We start from the raw sequence: 11,825 nt of genomic DNA, 5'->3' as shown, positions 1-11,825 counted from the left end.
ACAGGAACTGATAGAGATCCTCTTCCAAGGGCTGAGCTTACTCATAACTGATGGATTCCCTTGCCCAAAACTGCCTCCTGCATATCTGGGTGTGAGCACTGCTATCTGCTTCTGCATTGTGCACAGCCCAGATCTCTCCAGGGCCAAGGGCAGTTCTCAAACTGGAGAGAATGGAAACATCGATCTCTTGTCCTCATCAGCCCATCACGTCAGGGAGCATTTCAGGATGAAAGTGGGGGAAGAAACATGCAGTTTTATCTTGCCACATTCTTGCATATGGAAGGGAATAGCTGAATCCCTGTGACAAGCTCTGCCTAGCTGAGCAAGCCCAGCTTCAGGACCAGCCTTTGGATCTCATGCTACAGCCCACGTAAACATCATCTTGGGAACAACTCTTGGAATTCACAACACAAAATGTCTCAGTGCCTGGCAACAATGACTACAACAGTGGAAAAAAAAGCCTCACTAAGGAGTCTGGGCTCTCAAGGCACTGTAACACAATTAGTCTCACCAACTCTTTTCCTTACCCTGGGGAACCTGCACCACGGAAGCCACCTGAATCCCTCCATTGGAAAGGCTGTGATGGCGAGGGCACCCAGCAAATCAGGTGGTGTCACAGCTCACTTGCACTGCACAGGGCACTGCTGAAGGAAGGGATGTCTTAGGATCACTCAAAAGGAAGTAGTGAGGCAAGACAACAGCAGGGTGAAGAAACAACATGGGCGGCAAAAGAGCTGGAAAACCTGCTCTTGGGTCAGATTCCTTAGTCCAGGCCAAGACACACCACTGTATCCCATTTCTGGAATTACTGCTGCTGACCTTTGCAGACCAAACTCTAACATCCAGAGATTTGCAAGGCAGATGCACCATGACTACCAAAGCTGACTCCTGTCATCACCCAGGCCAAAGAGCTCCACACCCTGTGTACGGGGTTTGTGTGGCCAGGTTTTGGCAGTGGGGGTGAGGCTACAGGGGTGGCTGCTGTGAGAAGCTGCTAGAAGCTTCTTCCATGTTCGGCAATTCCAACCACTCCAGGACAGACCTGCCGCTGGCTAGGGCTGAGCCAGTCAGGAATGACAGTGACACCTCTGCACTAACATATTTAAGAAGGAAAAAGAAGTTATTGTGCAGATGAAATTGCAGCCAGAGAAGAGAGGAATGAGAAAATGTGAGAGGAACAACTCTGCAGACACCAAGGTCAGTGGAGTCCTCCTCCACTGGGGAGAAGGTGCTCCAGGTCTGGTATGGTTGATCTTGGTTGAAAGGCTATGCCAGTGCTGGGCAGGGGCACCACACAAGCTCTGCTTGATGGGGTGGGGTAATAGCAAATAGCTACGGGTTAGCACGGGCAGAGCAGGCAGCTAACAGGGGGGTACAGCACCCAGTGGCCAGTCCTGCCTGTCCAACACACATGGGGGTACTTCCTATCAGCCCCACACAGCCTCCCCTACCCCAGTACTGTCCCAGAATGCACAGGATGCTCGGGACAGGGGAGAAGCAAAGGAGCTGTGGGATAGCATGACAGTGCTCAGCTTGCTTACAAGAGTATCTGCATAAATGAAACCTGCAAGAGTGGAAAACAGGCTTCGTGTTAGAAGTGTAAAGCAATTATTTACTGGTCAACATATGCACACAAAAGATGGCTAGGACTTCATGAGCTGCTCACCTAGGCATTAATGTGCTCACCACCTCAGAAAGGGCCCAAAGAGCCTTTGCTGACCAAGGACTGCCTGTATTCACAGTTCCAAGGGATGTCCCCACCCTGGTGCCCAAATCCTTTGACTCCCTGCCTTTGTTCCTTTAGGATTTTGTATATTTCCTTGCTTCTGCCATCTCAAAAATCCCCCCTCTGTCTGCAGTCTTACCTTTCCCAGCGTGGCAGGGTATGGCAGGGTCACAGCTGGGATTTCAGACTCAGGGAGCTGAGACCTGGGAGCACAGATGGAGTTACAGAGAGATGGGGTAAGGGTGGAGAGGAGGGGTGGCCTCCCCATGCCTTTAGCTTTAGGTGTTCCACCTCACAAGGCAAAAAATAGAGTCCCTTGAGCCAGAGAGCACATAAGAGCGAGCACAGCTCCACCATGAGTCATCTCTGCTTTGAGACAGGAGGGTAGATTGAAGTTTCCTGTGCCCTGAACACGGAGGACAGTCTGGCATTGGCACTGCATGCCAGGGCATCTCCCACGGGATAAGAGACATACAACCCTCAAGGACAGCACAAGCCAAAGTTCAGCTGGAGAGGAGAAAATACCACAGCACAGCTGATACGTGGCTCCCAGCTTCTTGTCTTATGTGACATTCAGCAACCTCCCTTTGAAGTCTGGTGGAAGGTATCCCTGCCCATGGCAGGTCATCTAGCAAACAATATGATCTTCAAGGTCCCTTCCAACACAAACCATTCTGCGATTCTATGACATGCCACTTTAATGGGGTCAAGGCAAATCTCCCTGCAGAGCCAGGACCCAACTTGTGCATAGAGAGGCACAGGCAGCATCTGACTGTCTGCTGGAGGTGTTTCCTTGGACAAGTTACAGGTGAAATCCCAAGACAAATAAAGGAATTTCTCACACTGTTGCCACACTCCCATTGGAAAGACTAAACACAAATCTACCCACGTGCTTTATGCTGCTGCAAAGAGAGTACTATGAGAAGCTTTCACCTGCTCTGCCCTTCCCAGCCTTTCCCCCTGTGTCCCAGGAGATGTAACATGGCACAGAAGCAGTGTTCAGGATGACTGCTTGTGGGACCTAGGGGACTCAGGAGCCCAGCTAGGGCCTCTCTGCTCCCACCCCAGGACCAGATGGTGGTCACCCAGCCCCCTAGAAGGTCACTGGGAAGGCAGATGCTGCCCTTCAACCCTCCCAGGTGGTTTACCAGCAGAACATAAGCTCAAGACACAAGCTGAACAGGTACAGCTTGTGCAGGGGGTTTTCCTCTGAGGGTTTTGCAGACCTTTTCGGGATAAGAAAGGTTCAGGCTGTCCTAGTATGCAGTGCAAGGGTAACCCAAAGCCCAAGGGTTTCACTGGAGATGGGTACACTGTAAAAGACAGGATGGAGGCAGCTTGGGCAAAGCAGAGGGCAGTGCAAGCTCTGTGCTCCTCTGTGCAACATCCATGTCCACCAGCCTCCCAGGTGAGATACTTTTGTTGGCAATACACAGAGCCTGGATCCATGTCTTCTTGATAACTCCATGTCGGTGATCCTCAAACAGGCCTCAGCATGTTGCAACACTTCTGCTGTGCACGCTTAACTCCTTGGAGATGCTCAAAACCCAGCACTTCAGGGAGAAGAAAAACAGACTTTTCTTCTCGGGATCCTCAAATAGCTGCTGTGGTAGTGAACTCACCATTGTTGTCTGCAGCAATTCCCAATGGAGGCTGTGTTGAGCTTTTTTCTAGGGGATCAACACCTTCCCAAGGGCTGCAGAGCTTGCGCTGGCATGGCCAAGGTCTGCCCTGACTCACACCGAGCCCCGTTTGCCTCAGGGGTGCTGGTTCCAGCCATAAATCCCAGCCCGAGCAAGGCCTGCCAGTACACTTGGCACAGCCAAAATCCCTGAAGAAAAGCTAATACTAATAAATAAAGGTTTGCTGGAAGTGCTGGCATGAGCCAGCAGGATGTTGCTGAGCTCTGCACAGAAACCTACCAGCAGCGTTGTGGTTTCAGATGAAACCCAAGACACATGAATCCTCCGGCCAAGCTTTGCCACTGGGTTTCAGTGTCACCCTCAGCAGCAGGAACCAGCCACCACCACAGAACATGGATGACGCAGCACTGGGAAATTATCTGATGGCTGGGAGCGTGGCCAGACCCCCAGCCTCTCCAAGGCTGGAGCAGTGGGCTGGTTCCTGAGGCAGAGGGGAGCTGGTCTGCCCTGTACCTACAATAACAGGGTTTCCTGGCAGGTTTCAAATTCTGGGTTTCATCTCACTCCCCATAAGCTGGCAGGGAAGCAGACCAACCCTCTTCAGCTTGCACCAGGAACGCAGCAGAGGCACCAGCCTCACAAGCCACAAAATGCAGCTGGGACATGGGTGGGGAGCACCACACCCCCCTCCACCACCAGCCTGACTTGCTGCAGTGCTCACTGGATCTCAGGGAGCTGGCCACCTCTCCGCCCTGCCAGGAACACTGCTAGTGGAGGCTGAAAGCCCAAAGCATCCTCTAGCCTCTCCACCTCTCATCCTGTATCCCCAGAACACTGCAGCTTGTGGATTCAGGGCTGCTTGCTACGGAGCGGGCTGTCTTCTCCATCTCCCACCACTGATGAATTTTGCCCATGCAAAACTGCAGACAGGCCACCCCCTATTTCTAGGGACAATAACTTTGCAGGGAAAATCCCTGCGCTCAGACAGGGCCCCTCTGTCCTCACCACAGCAGGGATGGCAGCTTTGCAGCATCCCATTTCCATGGAACTGTCTCACAGCTACACAGCAGAGGTGCAGGAGAGGCCTTGTAGAAGTGTGTTACAGGCTGATAGTTTATCTTGGATCGCTCCTGAGCACCAGCAATCCCACATCCCTTGGAAGAAAACCCTCTTGGCTGCTTTCAATGTTATTCTTCAAGCGCAGCAGCAGCTGACATGTGGAAATATTTTCATGCTCTGGAACAAGCTGTCTGTGAGATGCTGCACTGCTTTTCCCAGTCTGCAAAACCCCAAGGCAGCATCAGCTTGTTGGAAGAGGAAGCAAGTGTGGCTGGAGTCGTGTCCCTGCTCCCAGCACTGCCAGCAACTTGTCCCGTGGTTTTGGTCCCCATTGCTTTGGTCCCCCTTGCCTCCACAAGCCACAGAGTGGCCAGTTGAGATGGGAAGATAAAGGCAGCCATGTCCCCACGCTGTCAGACTGTGGCTGTAAGGCATTTTTACAGCATTTTACACATACAGGTGGCAAGGACTGCAGTCTTACAAGGAAAGTGTCAGGTCTGCACCCCACCCTGCCCCTGGGGAGATGGGGAAACAGCTGCTGCTCTGTGGAAATGGTGTGAGCACAACAGGGAGCGCAGGTCTGGAAAAGGCCAATGCTTTTCCTCCTCGTGTTGGCAGCATCAGTGACATAGTTCCATCTTGGGATGGACAGCACAACAGTGGGGCAAGCAGGGGGTGCAAAATGCAATTTTGAATGTTTTTGTTGAGGGCTGAGATGAGGTCCTAGTCCATGGCAAGGAAAAGGGAAGGGGAAAGGGCCCTGCAAGCCCATATCAACAGTGCAGTGGCTTGCCAACCATCCTCCTGCCTTGGACAACAGGGACACGCTTCCCCTCTTTTCAGGGCCATTCCTGGACCCATGGCTGTGAATGGGTTCCCATCCCCAGACCCCACGCTCCCCCAGCGCTCCCTCCTCAGCTGCCGCTCACACCCTCCGTGTCTCATCCTACCTGCCTCCAACCATCGGTGCTCCAGGGCAGGGAAAGTATCTCATTGCCTCTTCTCCATGGGCTGTGGCAAATTGCTGGCACTAAACAAATTTCAGTTCCTGATGAGAAACATCACTGTCATGGGGCAGGAGCTGCGAGCATTACTCACTCAGGGAATTGCATTTGCCTGTGTCAAAAGGGGCCAGGGGCAGGAGCTGCACGGACAGAGGCTGGGGAGGCCCCACTCTCTTTTCTACAGGCCAGTGGTGACATGGCACAGGCCACCAGTCCTCCAGTTACATGTTCCAGGGAAAGGCATGTGCTTCCCCAGCACCTCACAATCCTACAACAAGTACCCAGGCACCCCCAAAAAAAGTAAAGAAAAGGTGCAGGCATGCCTATATAAATACAAGGTATAGGGCAGGTATAAGGCAAGGCAGTATGTTAATAACCATGCAAGGGAGGGACATGGAGGTCTACTTTGAAGGGCATAGGGGAAAGGAAATGTTCTGGGGATGGGACTGTGTGGGGGAGAAGGAAAGAGATCCTGGTGCTGTGGCTGCAGGAGGAGTGTTACCCTTCTGCAGCCCCAGGCTGGACTGGGAGGGAGCATGGGATTCGGTTGCCAATTATTCCACCTGGCTGAGTCTTTAGCTAAAATAATCCCCACTGACAAGACCTGACAGTGAGGGCTGGCTCAGCCATGCACTGTAAGACACCTCTTGCACCAGGCAATCCTTCCCTGTGAGTCCTGATCCCCCTGGATGGGGGAAAGTCACCATCACCCATCCCCTCTGCTCTTCCTTCCAAGGAAAGGCCACCCTCACCCGTCCCCTCTGCACTTCCTTCCAAGGAAAGGCATTGCTCCAGGACAGGGTCTGCTGATCCCTGCTATCCATACAGATCTAACTGCCCACCTGCAATACATTGCCCCTCATCCCTCACCCTGTAACATGGCCAGGGTCTCCAATCACACACAAGCACAGGGTTACCCCATGGCAGCACCTCCAGCCCACAACCACAGTCTTGGCCTGCACTGGCACGAAGCAGCTCAGCATTCCACCAAACCAAGCTTGGCTGCCATGTGTTTTGGTAGGAAGAGCCAGCAAGTAACAAACTCACAGCCCAGTGGAGCCACCGCTGTAGTTTACCTCCCAGACGCTGTGATCCTCAGTCTTTCAATATGCATGGAAACAACGTGATTTAGCCAAAAGGGAGAGACTCAAGGCTAATAAATCAGTACACTACCAGGCTCCTGCCATGCCCTTTTCTGACACCTCCCTTAGACTTCCCACGCATATCCAGGAGCAACATGAACAGGAGCAGTCTGTCTGGCACCTTCAGCAGCACAGGAGTCACGAGCACAAGGCACAAGTGTTTCTGTGCCGGCTCACAGCCAACACAAGCCCTCGGCACCTTCGTTAACGACAGCACATGAAGCCCTGAGGAGCAGATTCCCCCTCTCTCACTCTCTGGAGGGAAGAGGCAGCAAGTTTGCTGAACCTGGTCATGATGCTCAGCAAAAAAGTGGAGTAATGGGGAGATCCTTTATGCACCTCCAGTTCGTTCCTCTGCCAGAGCCCACCATGGCATCACCAACTTCCCAGCACCTCTCCACCATGCTTATGGCCAATGTTTATTTCTCTCCTGGCAGCTGCTGAGCCTTTAGCCCTTCAGTCTAGTGCAAAGACTTCACAGTACTAGAGGATGCATCCTTGTGCCAGCTCATATGGTTTGAACAACTTGCAGTTTTGTTCTGCTCCCCCGACACAGCCCTGGGGTGCCAGTGACAAGCATTGCTTCCCCCACTGCCAAACTGCCCTTTCTGTCAAACCCCAGCCTCTTTCCAGACCACGTGATTTTCTGATTCTGTGATTTCTCCCATTTTGCAGTTCCCCCACCCAATTATCTTTGATTTTCCCTTCCCTATGGTGCACCCTGCACTTGCCAAGTGCCACCCTCGCCCCTCGAGCAGCACCACCCTGCCTTTCCCAAGGAGACCAGGAGCATCAAAAGCTGCCCCCTGCCAGAGCCACTTTGCTACCGGTGCTTCCCGAAAGCCGCTGCCTTGCTTGGGAAAAATCACTTCAAGTCCAGAGCATTTTCCTGATGACAGAAACACCAGCAAACACACCATCCCCCAGCCTAGCAGAATGGCCACAGTGGGAGCAGTACAGGGGATATATTCCCTTTCTGTGCCAAAAAAAACCCCTCAAGACAATCACTCCTTCCCTAGCCAGCCATGGAAATTTAACCTAAGAGTTTTCAAAAATCACCAGTAATTGTGGGTGCCTGAGCAAATTGCTTCCTTCAGAGGCCTTTATTTCCAGGAGACATGTGCTTTTTGCCTTCAGGGGATCAGCCTCAAGTGAAATAGCCCCATGGAGACCCCAAACAGCCTCTGAAAAGGTCTCAGCAGCCCCAGAGGCTGAACACCAAAGTCTGAACAATCCAGTGGGCAGGAAAACCTCACAAGCCTCAACTTGATGTTGTCATTCCATCATCTCAGCTGTGTGCCACTGTCTCCCCTCCCTTTCATAAATCATGTGATAAGTCACTCAAAGCTCTCCAGGGCACCTGGAAAGTAGGAGTCTGGCAGCAGAAGAAAGGCTCCATCCATCTCCCCTTCTCCTGAGCCAGCACCAGCTGATTCCCAAAAACTGCTTTTCCAGAGAGCATCCTTGCAAAGCATGAGCTGATCCTTTTAGGAGGAAGCTGCCCAAAGGGTGGCTCAGGTAAAGGCCCAGGAGGACACACCAGCATTTGGAAAGTTCTGCTAGAAAGCATATACCACTGAACCCTGTCTTGACTGACTCCATCCATGCACTCAGTGTACCAGTACCACTCCAGCCCAGTCTTGCTTTTAGAAACACTTCCCTGTTTGTGCTCACCCCCCATGCATAGGAGACTGCTGCCGGTGTATTTTGGTGCTGAAAAAAATCTTCGGAGCAGTTAATTAGGGGTGAGATAAGAAAGGGTTTATTTGCCATGGCAGTAGGTGATAATACGACGAGCGCCCGCCGTGCCTGAGAGGTTATATTTTATAACATTATCCATCCAATCCCAGATGTGTCCACCCTTTGGCCTTTCCTCTGGTCCGCCCTGGGCCCTCCCCCTGAGAATTGGGTCTGGGGTCTTTTTGGGACCACTTACTTCATCACCTTCAGCTTCATCAGAGCACAAAGGGTACATATTTACCTAATTTTTGACCGTATTCTGTGGTTTAGGCCCTGATATGCTGTTCTCCAAACAGTCTAGGCCTTTGCCTTGACAGAAGACTAAACACTCTGCTGTATTCAGAAGCAGATTGATATAGAAGGCATAGAATGGGGTAAGAGGGTTAGGGAATGTGTAAAGAAGGGAAAGGAACAAGGGACAAAGGGGTTTCTGCTTTTTAAAACCTACCTATAAAATTTACAAGTCTTACAAATATTAGAAAAATAAAAAACCATTAGGGGCTTAAGGCGTCAAGACCCACCATAAAGAGCTTCAAAGGCAGCTTTGCAAAATCAACACAGCAGCAGTGGCAACATGTCAAAGCCCATTGCTATTGCCTCAGCTCCGGTGCTTCCCTCCCTCTCCCCTCATCCCACCTCTTGCAACATGACGCAGGGGCTCCCCAGGGCAGCTCTGTGTTTGTGCAGCACTTGTTTATGGCTGGGACCACAGCTAAGCAAACAGCTGCAAGCAAGAGAGTGCCCATTCACTGCTCTGGAAATGGAAGCCCAGCACACTTGTCAAACAAGCAAGGCCCTACTCTGAACAACCCAGGCCCTACCCAGCTTTCACAATAGAAGTTAGTCACAGCGCACCAACAAGAGCAGTAAATCAGGCAACAACAGATAAAGTTGCAAGGGAGACCTCACTTGTCCTCTCTTGTATACCTGAGACACCTCTTTCCTTTTGATCCTGCCTTTACAGACCCCTTAGAGGCACAGGGACTCTCTGCTCCTGAGAAAGGTGCTTTGCATTTTGCTTTAGGTAAACTGTCACTCGAGAAGTTCAGAGCACACCAATATCCAGCATCTAAGAGCATCCAGAGGATGTCCAGAGGAGAGCAACCCAGTTGATTAGAGGGATGGAGTACCTCTCCTATGAGGAGTGGCTAAGAGAATTGCATTTGTTCAGCCTGGAAAAGAGAAGGCTTCACGGTGACCTAATTGTGGGTTCCAGTACCTGAAGGGAGCCCACATGGAAGATGGAGAGGGACTTTTTACAAGAGCATGGAGTGACAGGACAAGGGGAAATGGCTTCAAACTGAAAGAGAGTAGGTTTATATTAGAGATAAGGAAGAAATTCTTTATTGTGAGGGTGGTGAAGCACTGGAATAGGCTGCCCAGAGAAGTTGTGGATGCCCCATATCTGAAAGCCAGGTTGGATAGAGCTCTGAACAACCTGGTCTAGTGGAAGGTGTCCCTGTCCACAGCACAGGGGTTGGAACTGGATGATCTTCAAGGTCCCTTCTAACCCAGGCCATTCAATGATTTTATGGCTCTGTGATCCCCAGGCCTTCCAGCTACATTTCAAGGTGACTTTGTCCACATGCATTGCCACAAGGTCTGAGTTTAGCAGATGATAAAACATGACCTAGAACATTTGCAATGTTTGACCATATAAACAAGGCCTTCAGAATGGCTCCAAGGTGCCCTTACATACTTGCATATTGGGAGATTTAGAGCAACGAGGAGTTATCCTTCCTCTGAAAGAGGAGTCAGGAGACTGTGGATCAGCCACGGCTTTGGCAATACAAGCATTGAAAGCACAGCTGCAATAATGTGTTACTTGGGTGACTTTTGCTGACACAGATGTATCCCCTCCAAGTGCTGTAAGCTGGGCTAGCAGCAGGTCAATTTTGCCAGTCTTAGGTGAATTCACTACAAGGTTTTTGCTGAGATACCAGTATTTGTCATCAAAACTGGGCTCAGATCTGGTTGCTGAGCACAGTGGCGTTCCCTTGTGAAACACGAGCAGGTTGGTGCTTGCATGAGGGTTTGGTTACAAGTTTATTTATCGTCAGTTTATTGGGCATGGGTATTTTTGCAGAAGGTTCACCTGGGCATTTCCTAGCCCTTTGCTGCACACTGCACACAGAGATATTTTACCCAAGGTTGGAGAAGTTTTATGTCTTTTTAAAGGCAAAAAGGAAAAAGAGTAGCAATACAACATCTGACAGTGTAAAAGAAGCAGATTAAAGCAGAGGTGCTGCAGGGCTATGCCTACAAAGTACAACCTTCACAGACACCACTGTGGGAGCTGGGTTGGGGAGGAGAGGGCAGAGGGGATTACAGCAGAGACTGTCTCTCCATAAATATTCCCAGGCAGGGAATAAGCCAGTGAGGGATCCAAGCATCCCCTGACAGCCCTGGGGAAAGGGTTGCAGGACCTTCCAGCCTGCCTGGTGAAGCAGAAGGCTGGAGATCAGCTCCCTTGTAAGCTAATGCAAGCTCCAGCACACGCCTCTGCCCTAGGGAAAAGCAGACACATCAGTGAAGAGAATGTTCTGGACCAAAACCATTCACATCCACAACATACAGCAGGGGGAAAAGCAAGGGCAGGATGGGACATGGAGGGAACAGGCAAACCTCTGGCACAAGGAACCAGTGCAGCAACTCAAAATGTTGTCCAACAGTTGTGTTGGCAAATTTACAGGATCCAAATGTCAGAGTGAAGGCAAATGGACAGGAGAAGCAGGAATGATCCAGCTACTGAGGAAAATTACAGCCATTGCTGAAGGCTGACTGGGCAATTCCAACATCTAGAGGATGATAAAGCAGAACAAAGAGAAGATTAAAAATTAATCCCCAATTACCTGCTTCTGAAACCTGTCGAAATCACTGCCTGCATCATTTGCTAATGGACCTGTCAACAGGTTCCTAGGCTGCAGGGGTCACAGCAGAAGCAGAATGTTCTGCTTTGTTCTCAGGTTTGAGATCTGTTTTGCCCACTAAGAGCTTTTGATGTTTTCAGTTTAAGTGTACTCACAAAGCTCTTGCAAGCAAAGGATGGGCAATGGATTTTGTCTGCAGCCTGCCTCAGCCACAAGCACAGGGAAGAGGGAAAAATGTTCCTCGTAATTTTAATATAGCAAATATATCCCAAAACCAGGGATGCTGCACACATGTATCTGCCCCCTAGGACACACTGTGCCTCCAAACACCAATCAGTGGGCACTAAGTAGACAGCACCAGCCCAGGGCTCCATCTCTGCCACAGCCCACTTTCAAATGCTTCAGAGAAAACATTTGAAAAACAAGTTGCAAATCTCCTCCAAAAAGCATTGGGCCCTCTGCCAACAGCTGAAGAGGCCAGTAGGTCTTGAGGCAACACGTTTAACATCTCATCCGAAATGCCCCTTACCAAACAACAGCCTAGCTATCAGGCTACCTGTACATCCCCCTGCCTTTCCAAGCCTGATCTGTTTTTGGTGTCTGCAATATCTGCTGTCATGAAGTCTGTTTTCTTTACTCCA

This window comes from Manacus candei, unplaced genomic scaffold (genome assembly GCF_025592945.1).
Source record: "Manacus candei isolate 608988 ecotype Guabito, Panama unplaced genomic scaffold, ASM2559294v1 h1tg000061l, whole genome shotgun sequence".
NCBI lineage: Eukaryota > Metazoa > Chordata > Aves > Passeriformes > Pipridae > Manacus > Manacus candei.
The sequence above is the reverse complement of the archived record's forward strand: the minus strand, read 5'-3'. Positions refer to the sequence as shown.